The sequence below is a fragment of the Pseudorca crassidens genome, chromosome 3, assembly GCF_039906515.1.
Source record: "Pseudorca crassidens isolate mPseCra1 chromosome 3, mPseCra1.hap1, whole genome shotgun sequence".
Taxonomy (NCBI): Eukaryota; Metazoa; Chordata; class Mammalia; order Artiodactyla; family Delphinidae; genus Pseudorca; species Pseudorca crassidens.
This window is the reverse complement of record NC_090298.1, coordinates 37,370,560-37,397,463: the sequence shown is the minus strand read 5'-3', so window position 1 is coordinate 37,397,463 and position 26,904 is coordinate 37,370,560. Positions and strand designations below refer to the sequence as shown.

At 38.3% G+C, this 26,904-nt stretch overlaps 1 pseudogene; it reads left to right on the top strand.

Annotated features, from left to right (window-relative positions):
* The first annotated feature begins 21,346 nt into the window (after positions 1-21,346).
* Positions 21,347-21,749, top strand: LOC137220670 (gamma-aminobutyric acid receptor-associated protein pseudogene; annotated as a pseudogene).
* Positions 21,750-26,904: the final 5,155 nt, after the last annotated feature.

Below are 26,904 nucleotides of genomic sequence, written 5' to 3'. Positions count from 1 at the left end.
GAGAAGATCAGAAGCAAAGCAAAGAAATTATCTGATTGGCTACAGCTTAAGCAGTTGCCTTATTTGGGGAAGCCTGGTTGGCTCTTAATGATTAGTTTTTCTTCAGTTATGTTTTCTTGGATTCGAGTGCCTTGACTCTGACTTAGATTTCGGTTTGCTTACCTAGGTTACCAAGGCACTAGAGACACCTCAGTCTACCTGCCTCCTTGTTTAATTACTATAACACAGACCACAACTGAGGTTGAGCATCTTTTCATATATTTGTCCACCACTTACATTTCTTTTTTATGAATAGGCTTTGCCCCTTTTTGGTCTTTTTCTTTGAAGTTCTTTGCCTATAAAATATTCACCGTGTGTTATTAACCTTGTTAATTTGGAGTCTTGCTACACAAAATTTTTATCTATTCAAAAATGTGTATCTTCTTTTTTATGACTTTTAGTTTTCTGTTTTGCTGAAGAAAATCCTCCCACCTTATGTGAAAATTTAGATTTTAATCTAATTCATCTGGATTAGTGGTCCTTGAAATAAGAGAAAGTGTTACAGAAGTTACAAAGAATAGCCCAACTGGATTATGCATGAAAAAGTTCAGTAGAAACATTTCCATTATTGTACAATTAGAGGTGTATAGTTGATGCATGTCCTAAATTAATTTAGATGTGGATTTGAATTGAGGAGGGGAGGTCACTTACATGTGACTATGTATACATTGATGTCTCAGTGTACCCATAGTCATAATACTCCAATTCATAATACTCTAAAATGAATACAGAGACACAGTATGACTCTAGTATGACCATACATCATTCTACTAAATTTTGTATGTTCCAATGTCAATGATGTAGAGATGTTCAGTAAATATTGGGCTCAGGTTTTGCTTTGTTATATCTCTTAGGTGTATTGATAAAAGTCTCCTGCCAGGTGTCCTTTTATCTCTGGCTACCTTGAGCACATTGCCTCTCAAGTAGCATATGATGCTAGAACTTGTTTAAGAATCATATCCACTTTCCTAGCTCCATTCTACAATTTTTCCCCTTTTATATCCTAGGCCATGTCCTCTGTTATTAACATACAATTCAGGATAGTGTCACTGATGTCACATTGAATATTTTCTATGGGAGAACATACAGATTTATAACTCTTCTCTATTTTATTTTATTTTTTTAGTATTATTATTTTTTGTGGTACGCTGGCCTCTCACTGTTGTGGCCTCTCCCATTATGGAGCATAGGCTCCGATGCGCAGGTTCAGTGGCCATGGCTCATGGGCCCAGCCACTCTGCGGCATGTGGGATCTTCCTGGACCGGGGCACAAACCCGTGTCCCCTGCATCGGCAGGCAGACTCTCAACCACTGCGCCACCAGGGAAGCCCAACTCTTCTCTATTTTAATGGAAACCTGTATTAATGACACTTGCATATCTACCAATTTTCTTTTCTCCTATAAATCGTATTCTTTAGTATAGTACCCTATACAAAGGGAAACTTAAGGGATAACACCCAAGGGCTGTCTTTCTCAATTTGAGTTGATTCCTTTTCTCTAAGTGTAATTTCTCAATAATCAAGTAATTTCCTAACTGAACAGATACCCCAGGAACTTGTCTTTCCTCCCACATACATTTTTACTTTTCTAGTACAATTTCATCATGTTAATTCAGCTAAACATTTTAAAGAACCATAAATGCACTGTAGGCCATGTTGTCTTTGAGTACACATTTAACTACCTATTACTATGAACAAGAAGCACAGGTCGTCAGATATTCTGCTATCGAGTTAGATAATGATTAGAAATTTAGATAATTAAATCTTTGCAAGCTAGAGAATTAGACTAAATTCTATCCATTTTTTCCCCCATTACTGTTCATGCACATCATTATGCAGTTAGGGAAAGAAAAAGAAGATTGATATGGGAAAGAGGTAGAAAAATTTAGGAAGTAAATACTCAGCCAACATTAATTAATTAACTCATTAATTACCAAAGAACAAAGATCATGGGCAGGAAAGAGTGATCAGTATTGTGAAGTGTTGTGGTTAAGAACGTGAACTCTGGAGTGAAGTTATCTAGGTTGTATTCCTGACTCCACCACTTTAATAAGTTGTGTGACTTTGGTGAAACCCTCTAAGCCTCAACTTCCTTATCTTAAAATAGGGACTATTATCACCTATTATCATAGGGTCACTATAATATAATAAAATAATAAGATGCACTTTAAGCATTATGCTTTTGTTAATATTATTATTTGGGGGAGGTAAAGGAAGAGGAAGAAGCTCATTATTACCACTAGAAACTAATTAGTTCTCATGATATAGCAATCTCATTTTTTAAATATCCAGGATTGGAAGAGTATGGAAAGTTTATTTTGTATTAGCAAGTATTTTATACTAGGCTCCTCTCTTAAACAACTGTTATCAAATGGATGATGGAAAATTCACCAACTGCCAGAGTATCCCTATGTTTTGGGAGCTATCCTGCTTATTTATTTATGTGTCCTCTTCAAATACTTTTTTGAAGGTTAACTGTATGTTAAGTATTGGGCATAGATACAAATGAATACGACTAGACCCTGTACTTGAGGAGCTCAAAAGCATAGCAGTTGTGAAGAAAAATTCATAAAGAAATAATTAGAATACAATATAATAAGTGTTACTTTACACACATACAAAATAGTGTGTAAAACAGTGTTTTTCACTACACTGAATTGAGATGGATATTCCTATATCTTCTCATCTATTCAGTTTTCTGGTTGTGGCATGTTTTTGGAATTCAGTGACCATCCGTCTCTTCTTCTTCCTGAGTGGTAGAACCTTAACCGTGTTCAGGCATTTATCATCCAATATGCTCTGCAAAGCCAACACTTCCCTCAGTCCATGGGGGTGGGTCATGATTAGCTTGAGCCAATTGTGGTAATTCTAGCCGATTTTCAATGATGGCTCAGAAAAGGGCATATGACCCAATCCTGGTCAATGAAGCCTGAAGGGGAATTTCCCATGAGGCTTCTAGGAAGGTTTTTCTCTTCAATAAAAGGAGACACCATCTTCTTCCCCAACAGTTATTGTATTGGGTTGGCCAAAAAGTTCGTTTGGGTTTTCCTGTAACATCTTATGGAAAAACCCCAACGAAATTTTTGGCCAACCCAGTATCTCCATGTGATGCTTGAAATTGCTTCAGCCATTTATAACCATGAATGGAAACATCACAGAAATGCTAAAGATGACAGAATGGAAAGATGGTCCCGATTCCCTGATGATATTTTCATATTGTTGAGTTAACTGTGTAGTAAGGCATTAACTGACCAGGCTTGGAGTGTTCAAACTCTGAACGTTCCAAAGAAAAGACTGGCTAGAGGAAGGGGTAGGGGTGGGTCCTGGGATTTAACCTCTAAGCCCTTGGAATATCCTGCTAGATGAGTGTGTTTTTGTATAACTGGAGTCTTGGACCACACAGTGTCGATTTGACCTCTGAAGAGGCTAAAGTGTTAATAAGATCAGTCAAGCAAGTACTCTGTGCCTATGTGACTGACCCTCAGTAAAAATCCTAGACATCAAGGTTCAGGTAAGCTTTTTTGGTTGGCAACACATCATATGTTGTTGCTGGGAGAATTACACATTGTCTGTATGACACCAGTGAGAGAGGACAACTAGAAGCTTGCACTGTTTTCTCCTGGCCTCTACTCTATGCACATTTTTCCTTTATTGATATTAATCTTTATCCTTTTACTATAATGAGCCATAACCATGAGCATAAAAGCCTGTGCGTTCTGTGAGTTCTTCTTGAAAATCATCAAACTTAAGGGTGGCCTTGGGGACTCCCAACACAAGCCCGAAACATCTCCCTTCACATTACTTACTACCTGAATTCATGGTGTGGCCAAGGGAGACCTGACAGACATTTCTGTCAATTCATAGTTTCTGTCAAGCTAACCCTAATGTCTCACATGAACTATGACTAAGCTACATCTCCTGCTCTGTAGTTATAACCATTGAATCTCAAATTCAACATTTTACATCTACCCCCTTCAGTGTCAGCTTATTCAAATCAGACAACTCTATCTTTTCAAGATTTTTTTAGGTCCTGTTTCTGTTATTAGCATTTTTGTTATCATTCCTTCCTTACTATTTGCCAAGGTGTATGAGATGTCACCATTCTTGATCATATCTTTATATATCTGGCATAATGTAAATTCCATGGGCAGGAGTTTCGTCTGTCTTGTTTACAGCTACCTTCCTAGCGCAGAAAAATATATATTTCTGTAGTAAATTAATGAGAAGAGATTTTATCTCTGGGCAGATTCTTTTTAAACACATACATATACCCTAAGAATAATAATATAATTATCCTTCAACATTCACGCACCATATAGATTATCTATTATCTACAACCAGGTAAGAGAAGAACACTGAGGAATAGAATGTATTTAAGACTTATTTTGGGGTTGGTGAGGTAAGAAAGATGAAAGACTTTGGAAGCATGAAAGAACAGTCCATGGAGGAAAGGTCTGGTTGGAGAATACAGTAGAAACTTCTGATTTTTTTGGTGGCCACATGAATATGCTACACTTCTGAGCAGAGAAGGGGAGAAAAGAGTAGTTGGGGCAGGAGTAAGGCACATTGAGTCAGGCACATTGAGTCAGGAGTAAGGCAAGTGTCTCACTCACCTCCAGTGCAGACTTTGAGTGGTACAAAAACATCAAATATTATATAAATGATATTATTAATAAAACATCTTTAAAAAATCAAAGTTAATACCAAAAAGTTCATAGTGAACAAAATGTCAAAATTTTAAATGAAGACAGGATCAGCAGTAGCACTGATCTACTCACAATCTATTCCCAGTCTAGAAGTGAAGCCCCTAAGAGGCCATACATCTGATGCTTCCTTAAATATTAGATTGGTGAGTTTCCCCTCATCCTATTCTCTATCTGTACATAGGTCTGGTCCTTCCTCCCCAACAAAGACTTCTTAAGGAGATACCAATGAAATTGAATATACTTTTTATATATAGGATCAGATTTTAATGTGGCTTAGTGTCCTACCAAACTGATTATTGGGTTATATATTTTCCTATTTCTCAGTATGAAATGCTTTTGAAATAAATACAAATTAAAAAACCAAGACTAAAAAAAACTGCATAAACTTCATGATCCATTAAGAAATATATGTACACAAAGACACACAGAAAAGCCCAGGAAAAAAGTGCAATAAAATGTTAACAAATGTTGAAAATTGGTGATGGAATTATTGGCATTTTTCCTCCCTATAATTTCTAATTTATCTTTAGTGGACACAGATTGTTTCTTTCTTTTACAAATCAGAACAAAACTTAGAAATTAAAAGTTAGGAAAAAATGTAACAGGTAATCAGAATCTGAATAGATGTACCATTTCTTTTTGTTTTGTTTTGTTTTTTGTGTGGTACGTGGGCCTCCTGCTGTTGTGGTCTCTCCCGTTGCGGAGCACAGGCTCCGGACGGGCAGGCTCAGTGGCCATGGCTCACGGGCCCAGCCACTCTGTGGCATGTGGGATCTTCCCGGACCGGGGCACGAACCTGTGTCCCCTGCATCGGCAGGCGGACTCTCAACCACTGCGCCACCAGGGAAGCCCGATGTACCATTTCTTATTATATCAGATAGCCCATTCCTTGTTGAATAAATTTGATCATATAGTAAAATTCTAACCCAGAGTAGAATTCTGGGTTAGATTGTACTGATCTTCCATGCCAAAGTCTAATAGTCTGCTCACCCAAGTTCAAATTTGGAGAGGATAAACTAGTAAATTCAGTGCTAGGAATTGGAAGAAACTATCAGACCCTTGAAGAAATGTCAAAAGTCAACAGAGAATAACCTGAAAGAAGCCAGTGTGGAATCAGAACAGACAACAGCTAACTTGGAAGAAGCTCACCTCTTGTTTAAGTGCAGGTTCCATGGCCTACACATTGAGTTGACAAAAAAACACAGTTGCAGAGCCTTCCCAGGAAGACAGGTGGCAGAAAGAGAAACAGGATAAAAGGCACAACATCGTGTTCAGCTAGTCTGCTCTACATCGGTGGGAGAATAAACAGAATCTTAGACTTGTGCCCAAGAAGTGTCATTCTGAACTAGAGAGAAAGTGATATCTTTGACAAAGTGGCTTCTTCATTTATAGCTACACCTCCATGATTCCCTGAGCCCGGCAACTAGGGCTGGCTTGTTCCCACAGTAACAGGAACATGAAGTCTTGATGTAGGATGAAGATTTTGGACCTGAGTTTATCCTTTATGTTGTAATGACTGTATCTTTATGTAGAGTCTTGTATGCGATAATAATTTTGCTTGTGATCCTTTAGGGGATGGGCAATCATGGCAGAACTATAAGCAGAGAAATTATTACATATAGGAAAGATAACTCTGATGGCAGCAAAGAATAAATATGAGGGATCCGAATGGAGGTATACAAAACAATAAAGCTACTGCAATTGTCAAGAGAAAAATGATGAGAGTCTGAACTGAAGTGGTGATGGAGAGGGTGATATATAGGAGAGAAATTTTGGATGTATAATCAACTGAACTTATATAGGAAATAAAGGAACGTGAAAAATCTCCTAGAATAACCCTCAGGGAAATGATACTGATGTTGGCATCATTATTCAAATGTGGAGGGAAGTATGTTTTAGTGGGGGAAGATGATGAGTCCATTTTGGGATATCCTTCTACCAATTATTAGACATATGACAGTGGAGCTCAGGACCAAGATGTAGTCTGGAAATACAGATGTGGAGGTCAATAAATGTGTGGTAGGTTGAAACCATGAGCATAAGTGAGATTGCCTTGACACATTACTGACAATGAGAAGAGAGTAGTTTGGACTTTGGTGGACACCAATATTTCAGAGGTTGGCAGATGAGAGGACCTTTGCCAAGGTAAAAGAGAAACATCCTCAGAGACAGAAAGGCGGCCAGAAGAGTGTAGTTTTGTAGAAATCATGATAGAGGATCCCAGATAGTGTTGAAGCTTGAAGAGACCTTAAATAGGAACAGATAATTCGTATTGATTTGATAACAAGGAAGCTACTAGTTACATTACTGAGAACATAATTGTTCTTAGTAATGGATATTCTTACCATAAGTGGATATTCTTAAATATTTATTCTGTAAGTGGCAGCCATGGATTTGTGCAGTGAACAACCTGTGTGAACATTCAAGGCAGTCCTGACTACATATTGTTTAGTTTTGCATGGTTTTGAACTTTAATGAAGTAAATGAAGTCATGCTATGTATTTTCTTCTGTGATGGGCTTAATTATTCAACTTTAAGATTCTAAGATTTCTCCATATTGAATTTTATAGTTGTGGTTTGCTTACTTTTGTGTTGCACTGTATTACTTTTTATGGATAGATTTCAGTAGGGTAATCCTCCAGTTTTTTAACATTTGCATTGTTTTTCATTTTTGGCTATTTCAAATAATCCTCCTCGAACATACCTTCTCTGTAGTATATGCTAAAAGTGGAATGGTGGGGTCATCTTCAACTATGGTAGGGCATCAAATATTTTTCCAAGGCAATTGTTTCCACTGATTTATCATCAGCAACACTTGATACTGTCAGACAAATTTTTGCTCATTTGGTGTGTGTAAAATAGAATTTTTGTGGTTCTAATTTGCATTTCCCTGACTACTAATGAATTTGACCATGTTTAAATATGTTTGCTGATCATTTGTATTTCCTCTGCTATGAAATGCCTCTTCAGGAGTTCATCTTTTTTTTTTTTTTTTTATAAATGTTTTTATTTATTTTTGGCTGCCTTGCGCCTTTGTTGCTGCACACAGGCTTTCTCTAGTTGCGGTGCGCGGGCTTCTCATTGTAGTGGCTTCTCTTGTTGCAGAGCACAGGCTCTAGGTGCATGGACTTCAGTAGTTGTGGCATCGGGCTTAGTTGCTCTCTGGTATGTGAGATCTTCCCGGACCAGGGCTCGAACCCGTGTCCCCTGCATTGGCAGGCGTATTCTTAACCACTGCACCACCAGGGAAGTCCCATCTTTTTTTAAAGGACTTGAAATTATGTTTTCCAGTTTGTAGCTTGACTCTTCACTTTCTTTTTTATATCATTTGATAAACATCATTTCTTGACTTCAGTGTGGTCATATTTATGTTTTGCTCATTTTTAAATCTGGTTTAAGAAGCATTTCTCAACCCTGATGTTACAGATATATTATATTATCATCCAAACATTTTATTACTTATTTTTTCACATTTTAGTCTTTAACTCATCTGGAATTGATTTTTGTGTATGGTGTGAGATAAGGGTTAATATTCATGTTTTTCCCTGTGACAAATGAAATCATTTCCTTCTGTACAACAGCTGCTGAGACCAATGGTGGGGACATTCCTGTACTAGTTGCATTTCTGGATTTTCTGAAAGAAACCTTCCTGCCTCTAATTTCCTTCATTAAAACTCATTCTGGTCTAAATATCTAGGCTGAACTCTGACTGTTACAATATTGTTGAGGGACTAATTAAGTGTAGAAACTTAAATTTGCTGGCAGCAACCTAGATGATTCTAATTTTTTTTCTACTACAGCAATGGAGTAGAAAAGACAGCTGGGAGTTGCACAGAAGCCTATGCAAAAATTTAAGCGAAGATGGAACATTAAGGTTTATAGGCTGAGTTATTAGAATAATGCACCATGGGGTTTAGGTTGGATAAGAGGAAAGTCTATGTTTACATGTGCACACATGAGCACACACACGTGTGTATACACAGAGGCAACCCTCAACTTTCTCATATTTGGTTTTTGTACATTATTTGGCAAATATTAATATCCCCTAATTGCCTTTTTTAAAATTAATTTATTTATTTTTTGGCTGTGTTGGGTCTTCGTTTCTGTGCGAGGGCTTTCTCTAGCTGCGGCAAGCAGGGGCCACTCTTCATCATGGTGCGCAGGCCTCTCACTATCGTGGCCTCTCCCATTGCAGAGCACAGGCTCCAGATGCACAGGCTCAGTAGTCGTGGCTCACGGGCCTAGTTGCTCCATGGCATGTGGCATGTGGGATCTTCCCAGACCAGGGCTCGAACCCGTGTCCCCTGCATTGGCAGGCAGATTCTCAACCACTGCGCCACCAGGGAAGCCCCCCCAATTGTCTTTTGTACAATGAATTTGAACTTTAATCATCACGAAAGAGAAGAGACTTCAATCTCTAGTTCAAAAAAATGGGTGACAAAGATTTTTAGAATTTATAGCACTTAGAGATCTACAAGGACCATTATATTTCATTCAAGTGCTTGAATTATTTGGCTATTGAGTTCACTAGGAAATATCATCATGACTACAGTGTTGTGTGAAGAGAGAGGTAGAATTTTTATGACTGTGACCTTTATGTTATTAGAGAATATTAGGAATAAAACCTCTGGTGATTATTCATCCAACAATGTGGGTTAGAAAGGTGACAATGACCCAAGTGCTCTGATCCCAGGAGCACCTCTTTTTCAGATTAGTGGATATGTATATCCACTGGAGTCAGATTGCCTCGGTAAAAGTCATGGTTCTACAATATTTTAGCTTTGCCATCTTGGGCAAGTCACTTAACCTTTCTCTGTCCCCTTCATTCATCTTTAAAATAGAAACAATAACATATCTACCTGATAAGGCCATTGTTATGTTTAAATGAGATGATACTACTTCAACGTGCTTGGAAGAGTGACAGGAGCATTGTGAATGTTCAATAAACTTTAGCTGTTATTATGATTATCCAGAATACCCACTCTGATATTCGTGGTAGGGCGCAGGAAGACGAAGTAGTTCACACATCCTAATGAAATTAAAACACTCTTTTTCCTGACCCTGCGCTCACCCCTCATCCTCCAGCACTCACAATTTCTATTTCACGTTTGTGGGAAGTTTTCACTATAACACCCCCAATGTATATCACTTAGGATCATAAAAGAATACTCTGTAGGGCAGTGATAACATTGTGTGATCCTCAGACTAGCAGTAACAGCATTGCCTGGGAACTAGTGAGAAATGTAAATTGGGGGGCCTCACCCCTCTGGGGGTGGTGCCCAGCAAACCATATTTTAGCAAATCTTCTAGGTCATTCTGATGCATGCTAATTTTTGAGAACCACTGCTCCAGGCTATCACTCTGGGTCATGGCAGTAAAAAGAATGCACCCCACATGGTACAAATGAAGAAATTTTAATTAACAGCCTACTTACAGAGGTGTGGGCAGGGTTAAGAGAGCACACTAGGGATGATGAAACTCAGAGACCAGCAACAGCAAACAGACATGCCTACCTCAAGTTGTGAAGAGGCAAAGGAGGAAAGCGCATTACCTGAGCCCAGAGAGACCTGTCCCCTGAAGGAGGGACCACCTGATGGTACCTGTTGTCATGGGATATCTGGGTACAAGACAGGGGGGACACAGAAGAAATACCTCAACTTCTCACTTCTCATGCCCTTTATCAAAACCCAGATAGAAACCAGCCAGTCAGGGAGTCCAAGGGAGGCAGTCCTCGGGGCTCAGCTTCCCAGTGCACAAAGCATGGCAGAGAATAGATATGGGAGCTGGCTACAGATAGAGAGTAAACAGTGCATATCGTGTGGAGCCTGAGCAGAGGAAGACAGAAATGGGAGCTGAGGGCATCATAAATGTAGGCTGAAATGGGCAAGAGATATCAGTTTTCTCCTCTAGTGAGAAGAACTGGAACAGTAGACTCCAGTTTTAGAGGAGATTTTAGCTTCATTGAACAAATACTGTTGAGTGGGGCTTCCCTGGTGGCGCAGTGGTTGAGAGTCCGCCTGTCGACGCACGGGACGCGGGTTCGTGCCCCAGTCCGGGAAGATCCCACATGCCGCGGAGCTGCTGGGCCCGTGAGCTATGGCCGCTGAGCCTGCGCGTCCGGAGCCTGTGCTCCGCAGTGGGAGAGGCCGCAACAGTGAGAGGCCCGCGTACCGCAAAAAAAAAAAAAAAAACTGTTGAGTGCATATCATGTACTGGACACTGGGCTGCCCTGGGCACTGGGGATTCATCTGTAAACAAAACAAGTAAAGTTCTTAGTCTCCTGAAGCTTACATGCTGTCCCAGAGAGATAGAAAATAAACAAATATGTAATATTCACATGCTGGATAAGCATTCTGGAGGATAATAAAGCAGGGCAAGAGGACAGAGAGTGATGGTGGAGGGTGACTTATGTAAGCTGATCAGGAAGGACTTCATTGACAAGGGACGTTTGAACAGAAAACTGAAGGGAATCAAGGAGTGAACCATGAAGATACCTGAGGAAAGGGAGTTCCAGTCAGTCAGAACAGCAAGTGCAAAAGTTTGTAGGTGAGGAGGGAGAGGGGGGAAGGAAGGGACAGGAGGTGGAGGGGGATGAGACATAGGAGACGACATCAAAGGGAGCAGGAATTACTTCCATTGTATTTATAATTTCATAATGAAATTGTCTTATTTGTGTGGGAAAGATCCATGGAGAGGAATTCAGGAACGTTGTATCTGGGGTTAAGCCCTAAGGCTTCCTGTAAAGAAATCAGGTTTTTATTCATTGCATTTGCATAGCAATATAAGTTCACTACATAAGACCTGGAACATTTAGAAATTGCAAAATCTTTATTTTTTGTTTCTTATTTTTGGAAAGGTAAATATATCCCACCCAGTAAATCCGGTGACCTTTCATAGCGTGAAAGTATTTTTAAATTTAAATAAACTTTTAAAAGTTTGGGAATAGTTTGAGATTTACAGACCAGTTGCAAGGATGTTATAGAATTCTATTTCCATATACCCCTCAACAAGTTTCTCCTGATTTTTAACATTTTACATGACCATGGCACATATATCACAACTAAGAAACCAGCAATGGTGCATTTCTATTAATTAGGGTCCAGTCTTTATTTGGATTTCTCTAGTGTTTCCATAATGTCCTCTTTCTATTCCAAGATCCCATCCAAGATATCACATTACATTTAGTTGTCATGTCTCCTTAGCCTCCCCTGGTCTGTAGTAGCTTCCCAGATTTTCCTTGTTTCTGAAGACCTGGACAGTTTTGAGGAATACTGGTCAGTTTTTGGAAACTTCCTCTCAGGTTGGGTTTGTTTGATATTTTCCTCATGGCTAGATTGGGGTTATGGATTTTTTTTTTTTTTTTTTTTTTTTTTTTTTTTGCGGTACGCGGGCCTCTCACTGACGCGGCCTCCCCCCGTTGCGGAGCTCAGGCTCCGGACGCGCAGGTTCAGTGGCCATGGCTCACGGGCCCAGCCGCTCCGCGGCATGTGGGATCTTCCCGGACCGGGGCACGAACCCGTGTCCCCTGCATCGGCAGGCGGACTCTCAACAACTGCGCCACCAGGGAAGCCCTGGGGTTATGGATTTTGAGAGGGAAGACCACAGAGGTAAAATGCCATTCTCATCAAATCATATCAAGAATACATGCTATCAACATGACTTATGCTTTTGTGATTTTAAACAACTAATTTAACAATTAAAGATCTGCATAGGGGATAAGCACCACAAAAATATTTGGAAGTGGAAGGAGAAACTAGATATTTTTGCAGTAAAACAAAAGGGCATTATTTCTGTACTTTGCATACACACACACAGGCTTTTTTAAGAGTAAAAACTAACCACAAGATGTCACTGTTAACTTTTGTATGGGCAGGAAGGACGCCTTGAAGAACAGATTTTGCTGGGCATATGTGGTTAGAATTCATTATTTTAAAAACCTTGACAAAAAATGTTTCAGTTTTACAAAACCACTAGAATGTTTTGAGTTTGGATGTTAATTTTTTTTCCTTGAGTTTTGCAAAATATTTTCCCTTGAATTCACACCCAAGTATATTTATTTGGAAATTTAATTTAAAACAATATGGTTTGCTAATGAAGTTGAATGCTCTATTCTTAAATAGAAAACAAATCCACCAAAAAAAACACTCTGACTTTATATTATTCTTTTAACCAATAACAATAGCTTTATTTGAATTAACAAACATTTCCTCCAGAAAAGATTTAATAGAAGATGAAAAAAGAACATGATGCAAGATGCTTTATGTGACTAGAATTGGTTCTATCCTCAAAAACTAGCTTAGAAATGGTTGTATTAAATTTGTATCTCTTGGGCTTCCCTGGTGGTGCAGTGGTTGAGAGTCTGCCTGCCAATGCAGGGGACATGGGTTCGTGCCCCAGTCCGGGAAGTTCCCACGTGCCACGGAGCGGCTGAAAAAATTTGTATCTCTTACTTTATTACTACATGATTTACAACATTACTCTGCAGGTAAAGTAGGAAGAAATCTATTTTTAATCCACTACTTTCCAGCATATCTTCAATTAAACCTTCCTGGACAAAACAGTTTTGATTTCCAAAGCAGACTCCGTAACTCTGACTTTGTTATGGTTTTGCTGTTTTACTCTCTGCTTTCTTTAGAGTCCTTTTCTTTCCCCCTCATTTTTCTACTGCCTCTGACAGTACCTTTCGTTTTTTCCCCATTCTTTGTGAATTTGTATTATGGCAGCCTCTTCCATTGTTGTATAGTAATAATGACTAGAAAGTTCTTCCTAGTTGAACCAAGTATCTACTTCTCTATAGCTTTTACCCATTGGTCCTACTTCTGTCCTTGGAAACCATGTAAAGCTAAGTTTTTTCCTGCTCCTACGTAACAGCCTTTCAAATACTGGGTGACCACTGTCATTGAACTCCCCAACCTTTTCTTTCATTCTTCTAAGCTCACCCAGACTTTTTGACCATTTTAATATCAGTACTACCTTTAGGTTCCCATCATCTTGCTACTCTCTCCCTGATATTACAGACTTACAATAATCCTCCTAAAATATCATGCCCAGAACTAAAAGTTAATCCATCAGATATAGTTGGAGGAGTCAAGAATACATCGGGACCATTGGTTTCCAAAATTATTTTGGTAGCTTAATGACATTATTCACTTTATTAATCAACCCTTTGTAAATCCTCTACTAATGAAATACTGCCACCTAGGTTCCTACTGTTCTGGTGGGTCAGGGGTGTGTGTGTGTGTGTGTGTGTGTGTGTGTGTGTGTGTGTGCACGTGTGTGTGTGTGTGCACGTGTGTCTCCTATCTACCTCTCCAGGCTTATCCTGAAACTTAATCTTTCTGACATTTAGGCTATGGCTGATTAAGCAGAAAAAAGAGTTTGCCTTTTCTACTTCATTTTTCTTTTAATAACACAGGCCAAGATGTGTATGTTTGAGACATGACCATATATAAATATAAATATATCCAATGAGTTCTTATTCCTATAGAATCTGTTCATATGATTATCAATAGCACAGAAAAACACAAAGTCATATTTACTGGAATGGATTTCTCGTTATAATGCAGCCAAGGCAGACCAGCTATACTGGACTTGAAATCCTAAATGTTTGAATTATCATCTAGATTAAAAACTTACAAGCTAAATGAACCTACGAATTCACAGACTCTTGGAATATATCACCTAGTCTTGAACGGCTATTTAGAAACAGAAAACAATGGAATAACAATATAATGAAATGGCTTAGAATGTAAAAATAAGAAACAGATGGAATGATTTCAAATCTTGTGTCTCCCACTTACTAGCTATGATACTCCAGGCATCTCACATATTTGGCTTGATATCTACTCCTGGTATTAGTGTAAGGGTTAATTGAGATGAGGTATATAGCCTCTCAGCATAGCACCTGGTCCATAGGGCACACTCAGTGAAATATAGCTATTATGATTAATAACAAACAGTTCTCAAATAAGTGTGTACTTTCTGTGTACATAGAATTGACATATATTTAAAGAAACACGTTGATGGATTTACAGTGATACAAGAATACCTGGCCCCTCTGTGATCCACAGTCAGTGCTTATGAAAAAGCTGTCAAGATTTAGAGAATTGGCTTCATGTGATGGAATAGAACTATCCCACAGAGAATTGATTTCTAACAAAATCTTCATCAGCAATCTAACCCACTGATTTTCCTTGTGTCTTTAGTGTGGCCATAATAGAGTTCAGCTTTGGTTTGTTTGACCACCAAATTTTAGTCTGCATAGGATTATGAGGGAGCGGGTGGCTAAGTCACCTTTTGTTTCTACCCCTCACTATGTCTTGACACTAAATTCTGGACTTTTTTCCCTAACTTAGGAATCTCGAAAACCTGACACTTGCTGCAGGAAAATAAAAACCTCCATATAACATACCACACCTATTCCCTCAGTATTTTAGAAATGGTTAGGTTGAAATCAGGGTCTCTGTTTCTTTAAATGAGGACAGTTTGGGGGATTTCAAAGGCTTTTACCATTACCTCATTCCATCCCATGGGTGCATTTAAGTAGCCAGTTCAGTTCGGCAAGAAGTCAGATGAGAAATTCCTTAATACTGTGTTATAAACTAAAGATATGCTCACTTTTCTCCCAAGTCCAATATCCATAGTTATCAGTCTTTCCACAAAACTCATCATCTGGGCTCAGGTCTTACAATATTTTGCCCGAACACGATTTGGCTATAGCACAGTGAGAATTTTCTCTTCATTGATAATTTAGTGATTTGTCCCCTCTGATGCTTGTCAAAATGATGATACTAAACTATGTCATCATTACTACATAGACATACTATTATGAACTGTGTATATTTTGAGTTATCAGGAAAGCAGATTGAGCCACATTCACTCAAAAGCTCTATGACACTACCAAATTTAAACTAAGCAATTTTAGAAAATTTATGGATTCTTTCGGCAGCTTACTAAATAAGTTCTATATTCACAAGTATATTGCCAGGTTATTTATACAGACATTCAGCCTAGAGTCCTGCTTTAGACATCTACAATATCTACATTTTTTTCTCTGCTTTTCTTTTGATCTTACTCTTTAAAAAACAATAAGAAAACTTCGTTTTATCATATGTAAAGCCAGAACATTTTTTGCATAGATAATGTGCACTCAAAGATATGTTCTTAACCTAGGGAATCTCAAACTCAGATTTATAATCTTGTTTTCTGATCTGTGAGAATAATTTTTCCCTTTTAATTTTTCCCTTTAATGCTGTGTGCATTAGCAGTAATATTTAGAGTGCATTTATAAGTAACCAGCACAATCTTATTAAGTTTTCTGTAATTTAATTTCAATGAAATTGATTTTATCTGAAGGACACAATATTATTGATTTTTCTGATCCACAAGACTGAACACAAATTATCGTAAACCCCTACTCTCTGGCCTTTTCCCTAAGAGGATAGTTAAGGTCAGTGATGATGCATGTTCCAGGACATGCATCCTGGAACATGAAAGGTCCTCTAAAACTGTCCCGTTTCACTCGTCTTTTCATATCTTGGAGATGTGGGGGAATGATCAGCCAGCGAAATGGCTGGCTCCGACTCTATGTATCTTCCCCCTGGAGCTCAGCACAGTCTGGGCACTGGGACAGAATCTCTGTGGGGGGCTGGTGGAAGTTCACCACTCAACAGTGTGCTCATAGATCATTCATGTTCCAGGAAACCACCACAGAGCACTGGACCCATCGACTAAATGGCCCCAGACTCTTAATCAGTCCTCCTTGACATAAATGAAATAATATAGCTCTAAAATACAATGCCTTTGCAACCCAATGAATCACTAAACAATTTATATTATGATGTTACTCAGTTTCTAAACTTGGTCAGCAAATACCAGGAGTGATGTGCTGACTTAGAATTGAGAGACAGATCTAGCTTTACTTCATGTTTACTCTATGTATGATAGCTAAACAAAAGAACCACACACTTGGATATATGGGTATGAATGGGTATTTATATCACAATTTAATTATAAAGGAGATTAATTTTCTCATGGGCAAATGCTTCTACGTTACAAAAATGACATGATTTTCCAAAGAAAAGCATATTTTAACTCCTGCTAAGAAGATTTTCTCAAACTCGGCTCATTTATTCACTGTGGACTTCAGCGGGGGAATCTGGCTGAGGGAATCTATTCATGATTTTGGATCAGGATATTTCCTTGAAATTGAAATTGGAGCTGGGAATGTAACCTTTAGCTAATGTCTTGGGTTTAGATGACCCACTGGATTCCGAATGGCTAAGAGTTTTAATTTGCTGTTCTATATAATCTCCACTGATCATCATCAAGAACTGTGGATTAAAACTCTGTTACCTAAAGCTATCTATTACTCACATGGATTAGAAGACCCTTCAGTGCAGTAGAATGGATTGGCTATGAATCTGTTATTTCTATGTCAGAACTTAAGCAGTGAACTATGACAATGCCAGCAGCTGGTCACTGACCTTGTCTTTGTTAATGCCCCTCAGTGATCACACAGACAAACGTGGTTTTAGTCTCCTACCCATTCCAGTCCCTCTGCCATATACTCACCTTTCACCAGCACTTAATTCTCTATCAAAATATTTTTTCAGGATGTGAAAAGAACCAACTTCCAGGCAAGAGAATGAGTGATTCTAGCTAATGACTTCCAGATAAGAATTTGCTTATTTTCCTAATGGCCTACTGAGTCCTGCTAAGCTATCATGTCACAAACAGAATAGATAACTTTAATGGGAGAACTGTCTGAGGATCTGAGGACATAGCCACAGCACCTTTGTCTACATAAAATATTTTTTAAAATAAGTAAACGAAGGGAAGCTGCAAACAAGTAGAATCTAAGAATAATTAAGTATTCAGTGAAACTATTTTCACAACATGCAAAATCAATAAAAGTAAAATCTATAAAGACTAAATGTATACATGTTTTTGGTCTACTGTAAAAAGAAAAAGTTCTTTATTTAAGAGATACTGTGGAAAAAGAGGGGAATGTAATGAAAACATATTTGTTCACTTGAAGGCAAGATTGAGAATTCCAGCCTAGGGTTGCTTCATTCAGCCTTTCCTTTGCTGCTTTTCTGCCATAATTATCTGAGATACATCTCCCAGAGTAGCCACTAATATGAAACCCCTGCTAAACAAAATGTAAACACTAAACAAACAGTAATGATGGTCTTTAGTTCACCACAGAGGTCTGACCACATCAAACATGAATGAGTAGGTGGTTTTCAGAATATTGTCAAATAAGAGAAAACAATCTGTTGCTGAAAAAAACATTGAGTAGTGGAAAAAGAAATCCCCAAATTGTTTCATCCTCATAATAATAAATGAAATAAAGTAAAAATATTAATAAAAACATAATAGCAGACCAGAGCTATCATTCAAGAAAAACTTTTCAATATGCTTTATTATAATTAACAGTTATAGGGAGGAAAAAGCAAAAAATTGGGAGGAATTGTGGTTACCATTTTCAGAACTGCTCTAGCATGGAGGGTACTTTTCCTGTCTACAGGAAAACATTTACTTTTCACTTCATTTTTATCAGTCTATAAATGATACTCAGGGAGAAAAAAAGAAGTCTTACTTTAAAGAGATATTTGGCTTAATGTTTATAAAGTGGTTTGGTTGCTTATAAACTAAAAAAAGTAAAAAGTATTATTATAGCATTTGTGGCATTTAAACCTATAATTAAGGTGACCAAATATTTTCTATAACTCCCCCTTTATATTCAGTCCTTTACAAACTTTTTGCAAGTTCATAATTTGAAGCTAAAACTTCCCATGTTCTATACATTAGTAAATATATATTGCCTGGAATCACTTAAAAATTATTCAAACAAGTTTGATTATTGGTAATTTGTCTTTTCTTGGATAATTTGAAAGTCACTGATGTTTCTACATAAAGCAAAAAGAATGCTACATTTCACTTTGGATTAGAGTTTAAAATCAACTGTAGCATTCAGGGAGCCAAAGGGAGCTTATATAAAGTTGGAAAATAATAGTTTAATGATAATAATGATTGATAGATTAAAACCCTGATCTAAACATGTTCCGTTGCAAATTTTACCTTAGAAATGCATTTTTGATAGTTGGACCAGTTCCTCTTCTCTCATTTGACTTGTACCTCACCAACTGGTTGTTTGAACGCTGCACAGAAAGCTTAGAATGTAATAATTAATTTTATATTTAGAAACAGGCTGTATTTCTAGGACCAGTGTAGATTCCAAATTTTTCCATTATATTATACTTTTTAAAATTATTTAAGAGAAACAGTAATTATGTAGACTTTTGAGATGAATTACATTCTCATAAATATGTGCTGTAACAAAATTCAATCATAGATGATAATATTTTAGTTTTTGCTCTTCAGCACTTAGCCAATGAATATTCTGAGGCAAGGGGTATAGGATGAGAGTGGAGAGGAGGATGGTGAAATAACAATAGTCTTTTCAGTTTTGCATATTATGTATATGTTTCTTTTATATTGTTTTAAAATCCAGCAACCAGAAAGTTCAATTGGCTAGGCTGTTCCTCTACATTACAAATGAAAGGAAACAAGCTGATGTAGATTTTTTTTTACTTATAACACTCAGAGGTTTGGTAAAGATATTGGCATATTTTGCACACCTAAACTGAGAACACAGGTCATTCATCATACATTTCTTGAGAATATTCGGTGTTCCACTGGATCGGGCAAAAGCAGTGCCAAAAGAATTAGGCACAGAGAGTTGTTTCAGAGAGTTGAGGGGAACAGAAAATAATTTCAATACATGGTGATGAAGGTTATATCAAACATAAATTTGCAGGGTTTTGGAATTGCTGGGGAAGAAAGTTATAACACTCTAAACAGTTGGCGAGGCCAGTTTAAAGGATGGTAAGCTATCTCAAAGATTTTCCTTGACATTAACTCTGCCTTCCAATCAGTTTCCAAATGCTCTGGAATTTAATGTGATTCCATTTCTCACAGTGCAGTTCATGGACTGGCAACGCTGGAATTACCTGGAAGCTTGTTCATATACAGATTTGGACGGCTCCAGTCCAGACCTACTATATAAGGATCTGCATCTTAAAGAGATTGCTTGGTGATTCATATGCATATTGAAATTTGAGAAGCATTATCCTAGATTCTGCATTCTTAATAATTTTCAAACCTAGCTGAAAGCAGAAGTTTGTATTTCCCTTTATGTTCGAACTTTGGAAAGACACCACCTCAAAGAGCACCTCCAGCACGCGGTGTATTTAATCAGAGAGAATGGACCCAAGATAACCTTTGACTCCAGTTCCCCATGGTGTGAATGTAAATGGAATAGGTTCACAAGCTCCTGTTTGCATTTTAAAGTGCTAATAAGTGGTCTGGAGATCTGAAGACACATGTAATTCGTACTGGGAAAGTATTTAGTCCCCTTTTGACTGGAAACTGTGGGATGACCATGGGCCATAGTAGCCGATGCTACAGACAGAAGGGAATGGGTACATCAATAAGGGAGACCAGAAAGAATCGAGAGGGCAGCTCAAGGAACAGAGGCCCCTCTTATCCCAGTCTTACAAGTTTTTTTTAAATGCTCAGATAGCCACCAAAGAGAGGTGAAAAAGAAGGGTGACGTGGGAGTAGATAAAATAGAGTAGGTGGAGAGCCTTTGATTTACCTAGCTAACCTGGAAGAGACTAAGTTCTAAAGTGGAAGAAACTAGGTTGCTTGGCAGGGTTGAGTTTGTAAGTTATTTTTATTTTTCTCTCTATTAGCAGATTTGGGGCTAAAATCAAAAATAATTATTTTATGGAAAATAAAATTGCACTTCCGTATATCTGATTGATAATATTAAAAATTTAAAGCACAATATAAACATGAGATACCTTTGCTTAGAATCCTTTAGTGGCTTCTTACGGCTACTAAATTATAAATTGGCACATACCATTTCATTTGGTTCTTGCCTATGGTTCTAGCATCATTTTCTGAAACCAGCAATGGAGACTGGAAAAACAATATTAAAGAAATAAAAGAAAATTTTCATGCAAATTCTAAGCCAGTAGACCTGTATTGGAGTGTCTGTGTCTGTCTGTCTGACTGTCTGTCTATGTCTGTGAAATACATATGACATTACCCCTTTATCAGTTAATTCTGATCAAAATAATGTTGTGTTAAAAACCATCCCAAAACTCAATGAGGAAAAATAGAGGACCCAATAGATAACATATCAGAATCATATAAAAATTTGTGAAAAATTCAAATTATTGTTGTGGTCATCCATTTACAATGCTTGGTGTCAGTTTATCTCTTGTAAAAATAAAATACAGTGTGTATGTGTGAAAAAAAATTTTTAAATAAATTAATTAATTAATTAAAATTAAAGAACAAACCTGAAATAGATCAGCCCTAACAGCCCAAAACCCAGTCTCTCATGGAACAAGGTGATGTGTTCATACTCGTCTACCTAAAGAAAATTAAATCCTATCTGGAGAAAGACCACTTCGAAAAACAAACAAAAAAATTCGAATTATTGAGGTCGCCACCACCTGCCCTCTCTTCCCGGCCCCCACCCCAGGTTCTCTCAGCCCAGCCCGGTCCAGCCCAGGAACTGGGAGGATGAACTTCATGTATAAAGGGGAGTATCCGTTAGAGAAGCGTGGCTCTGAGGGCTAGAAAATCTGAAAGAAATACCCGGACTGGGTCCCGGTGATAGTAGAAAAGGCTCCCAAAGTTCGGATAGGAGACCTGGACAAAAAGATATACCTGGTGCCTTCTGATCATACAGTTGGTCAGTTCTACTTCTTGATCGGGAAGCAAATTCATCTCTGAGCTGAGGATGCCTTGTTTTTCTTTGTCAACAATGTCATTCCACCCACCAGTGCCACTATGGGTCAGCCCTACCAGGAACACCATGAAGAAGACTTCTTTCTGTACATTGCCTACAGTGATGAAAGTGTCTACGGCCTGTGAAGTTGCTGCCCCTAAGGTGAGGTGGTCCCATTCTACAAAGAGAGAGGGGGCCCCCTTCCTTGACCTACTCCTCCTTGAGGCTCGAACACCAACTCTCTTCCTCAGGACCTGCACTTCATAATGTTTGAGACTCTCCTCCAACCCCTCTTAACAAGAGGATTACTGGGGGAGATGTCCTCTAATACCTTTCCTTTCTCCTTTCTTCCCCTTTCTCTACCACCTTTCCCATTCTGCTTTAGACTCCTTGATTGTCAATCTCTGTCACATCCAGTGATTGTTTTGCTTTCTGTTCCCTTTCTAACTGCCCACGGGGCTCAGAACCCCAACAATCCCTTTTCATTACCTTCTTTTTAGGGGGTAAATGGAAGGGACTGAAACTGTGGGAGGAAGGTAGAAGGCACATCAATAAAGAGGAAAGCACCAAAAAAAAAAAAATTCAAATTATTGAAATGAAACTGGCTTGAAACACTGAACCACTTATTCTCACTTAGCTGCATGTTGTTGAAGGTTGTCTGAGCTGGGCTTGTTTGGGTGGTTCTACTGGTCATAACTGGACTCACTCATGCTTCTGGAGGCAGCTAGGTTCAGTAGGGCGGCTCTGCCTCACATGTTTGATAGCCTCCTCATGGAACCAGAAGGCTAGCCTAAGTGTGTCCTCATGGTGTGTGTGTTCTAAAGTACAGGGCCAATTATGCTACAGTTTTACAAATTTCTCTTTGTGTCACAGTTGCTAATACCCCACTGACCAAAGGTTGACATTAAAAAAAAAAACACTGAGTAAGTCTGCTCTACCAACTATAGGCAAGCAAAGAAAGTTACATGCCAAAGAGTATGGATTTATAAATTAATTATGTGACTAAAGTAAAGAATGGACAAATAATCCACTCTACTACAAATCTCCCCTTAAAGACAGGTGACACTCCATCATAAAGAAGGTCTTCCAATTAATAACAATTAGAGATGCAAAATCTGGCCCAGTGGTGGTGAATTCCTCCATAATGTGACCCCAGAATCAAGTCCTTTTTAAATTTTCTTTCTTTCTGGAAAACTGATTTACAATTATAAAATTGATCACCAAATTATGGTTCATAATGTACACATTCACAAGTTTGATTTTATCACTTTCATGTTCTATAGAGGGGACAATAAACCACAACCAGCACTGGCCGGCCTCTGATTTTGTCAATAAAGTTTCATTGGAACACAGCCCCTCTCATTTGCTCACTTCTTGTCTATGGCTGTTTTTTTTTTGGGTTTTTTTGTGGTACACGGGCCTCTCACTGTGGTGGTCTCTCCCGTTGCAGAACACAGGCTCCGGACACGCAGGCCCAGTGGTCACGGCTCACGGGCCCAGACGTTCCGCGGCACGCGGGACCTCCCCGGACCGGGGCACGAACCCGTGTCCCCTGCGTCGGCAGGAGGACTCTCAACCACTGCGCCACCAGGGAAGCCCCTCTATGGCTGTTTTTATGCTACAGCAGCAGAGTTGAGTAGCTGTGACGGAGATCATATTGCCTGCTGAAATATCTACTGAAAAGCTGAAAATGCTATCTCACCCTTTATAGAAAACTAGACATTCCTGCTTATCATATTTTATGGCACATGCACCAATTAATTTCTCTTAGATGTCACCAAAGATCTATTTCCTTTCAGAAAGAAGAAAGTTTTAATAACTAACAGAACGAGGATCTGAATGCACATCTAGCTGACTGCAAAGCCAATGCTTTTTCCAATATATTACACTGTTTCCACAGTATTTGCACTGTTTTGAAGAATACTACTTATTCTGATAAGAGATGGGAAACAGAGGGACCAATGTATCAAAATCATGATCAGAATCATGTGAAAAGCTTGTTAAACATTCAAACTCTTAAAACTAAATCTCTATGCTTGGGAGCTGGAAATCTGAATTTTAACAAATGTCATAGGTGATCCTTTTTCACACTGAAGACAAAGAATAAAGGTATTAGTGAAAGAAACAACTTGATCGATGTTGAATTTGAGTTGATGGATTTGAGGAGAGTTGAAAAGCTTGATATCATTATGGTCTTCAAGGGGCCATGGTGAAATATGCCTGGAAGAAGATGGGGCAACCTTACTCCTGACCCAGTTCTCTGCAGTTCTTTAAGGGTTCAAGAGAGGATAGCAAGTGTTCTTGATGCTACATGTAAAGGTGCATGAAGGTTAGTGGTGGGCATGAGCTGCATTGCTGCTCAAGAGGTCATAGACGTCAAGTGAATAGATGTTCATACCAGAGAAAGATTGGTGATTTTATACCTTTGACTTGTCAAAGGGAGTCGGGGCTATCCTTTGAAGAGGGAACGGAGTCTGGAGCAAGCTGAGGAAAATATGCCCATATGTCTTCAAACATCATGTCAACAGAAAATACTAGGAGAAAATGAGACCAATCAATACCAGATGCCAGAGGCATCCCTCTCTCACTGATACCTAAGTCCCCTAGTTATCCACCTTGCCCCCAAAAGTGGGGAGTGAGTGCATAGAAGGGAAAAAGATGAGATTTCTTTGAGCCAGAACCTGCTCCCTTACTCCAAGAGTGGAGGAGGCCAGATTTGAGCCTGCAGTACATCAGGGAAGGACACAATCCTTGAACTGAACTGACATTAAATCTTTACAATGAAAAGGAATATATCCAGTTGCGAAACAAACAGAAATCTCTGCTAATAACTGGAAGTATTTTCTGAAAGACAATTCCCCATGGGTCTCTTGCATTTCTGCACTTCTTTTGAGCAGAGGCACTAACTAGCTGCCTTTGTATTGAACTATCTTTTCACAGACAGCTGTATAATGAATAGCCTTGGAAGACAGATATGTCTTCTTCTGAGCAAAAGGCCAGTATAATGAAATTACTGTCTTCCTCCAGAGCAACAGCAAGCAGGTTTACTGCCCATGATAAAAGATTTGGGTTCCATTAGCTTGGAGTCATTCTCTTGTGACACAATCTGCTGTATGTGCAAGTGTAATATGGATCTCTGTTATCTTGTGAGAATTCAGATGTGTGCAACTAGCACAAAAATGATAATCCTCTGGCCACAAACTATTGTTGAGAGTAATAACCTATCTTTTAGCTCTAATCCAGGACTCGTCTGCCTCTACCAGCATCCGTGATATGGTGGCAGGCTAATTTGTCTCATATTTTTCACAGTTCTTGATAAGGAACACTTAAGAATGTATACCAGGGAATGTGGGGAAGAGAAAACCCTTGTGCACTGTTGGTGGGAATGTAAACTGGTACAGACCTTATGGAAAACACTATGGATGTTTCTCAAAAAAAATTTTAAAAGAACTACTATATGATCCAGCAACTCCACTCTGGATATTAATTTGAAGGAAACAAAAACACCAACTCAAAAAAATATATGCACCCCCATGCTCACTGCAGCAGTGTTCACAATAGCTAAGACAGGAAAACAACTAAGTTCCACTGAAAAATGAATAGGATAAAAGAAGATGTGATATATACTATATATATATATATATATATATATATATATATATATATATATATATATATATATAGTGCAATATTATCCAGCCATAAAAAGTAAGGAAATCCTGCCATTTGTGACAACATGGGTGGATCTTGAAGGCATTATGCTAAGTTAAATAAGTCAGGCAGAGGACTACAAATAACATCACACTTACATGTGAAATCTAAAACAAACCAATGAACAAAAAAACTGAACTAACTCATAGATACAGAGAACAGGTTAGTGGTTGCCAAAGGCAGGAGTGGAGGGTGGGGGAAATGGGTAAAGATGGTCAAAAGGTACATACTTCCAGTTATAAAATAAATAAGTCCTGGGGGGGGTATAATGTACAGCATGGTGACTATAGTTAATAATACTGTATTGTATATTTGAAATTTGCTAAGAGAGTAAATCTTAAAGCTGTTCATCACAAGAAAAAAATTATAACTATGTGTGGTGATGGATGTTAACCACACTTATTGTGGTGATCATTTCACAATATATACAAATATCAAATCATTATGTTGTACACCTGAAACTAATATAATGCTATATGTCAGTTATGTCTCAATTAAAAAAAGGTAATAGTCTATCACAGTTCACCCTCTGGTTTCCAGTGATGTTCATGTCTTTCCCACTTGTAAAATATACTTAACTTCCCTCTCCTGTAATACCTCTTAAACCTCATTCCTTAATGGCATTATGCTCAAGCCTTAGTGTCCAGAATCTCATAACTGAAATCAGGTTCCAGTAATGTATGAGAGTTTTCGGGTGCAGCTCTCCCTTAATGAAGATCTGTGAACTAAATCTATCTATCACCCATATTCTATATTGAGGGTAAGACAGGGACAAATGAACCACAGTAGAATATCTTACTCAAAAATGAGGGCTGAGGTGATGAGAGGCACATAGCAGTCACTGATCCATAGAAATTCTGAAATCCAGCCCTTTTCCATGTTCTGGAAACAAAGGAATTATGTTCATTAGGACCAAGTTCTGCTCTCTGGGAGTGGTTTTCTGCAGCTATTTGTTCCACCCTCTGGGGTACTGGCTCTGCCTTCTGAGACATCCTTCATTTTCCATAAGAAAGACCAGCGTTAGCATGTGAATAGTTTTCTCAGCCAATATTTCTGACCTATAGAAAAGAAAAAGAGCTCAGAGATTTTTTTTTTCTTTGAATGTCTCTGTCTCTTTCAGTCCAAACTGATATAATTCCTTTAAAAGCTTCATGGGTTTCCAGATTATCAAATTATAATCCAGTCCATTAGACAAAAGCCATAATAAATCTCTTAGAAAAAGACTCTGTCTACCCTGAGTGCTATAGAATGATTCCCTTAAGTCTTTTTTTTTAATGTTTATTTTATATTGGAGTATAGTTGATTAACAATGCTGGGTTAGTTTCAGGTGTATAGCAAAGTGATTCAGTTATACATATTCATGTATCTATTCTTTTTTCCTTAAGTCTTAAGAGTGCTTTTGTTTGACATAGAGACTATAAGAGGCATAACCTTAAGATTCTTATATGTCTTTTGTATAGCTGAGAGGACTATGAAGCACCATCGTAAATATTCCAAGCCTCAAAAAGGGATCTTATAGCTTGACTTGACTTGATTATTACCCTGAAGTCACATTTTACTGTCAGCACTCTGTACTTGATATTTGCACTGAGGCCTTTCCCAACTTTGAAAACCTTTTGCCAACTGGAAATCCTGAGAG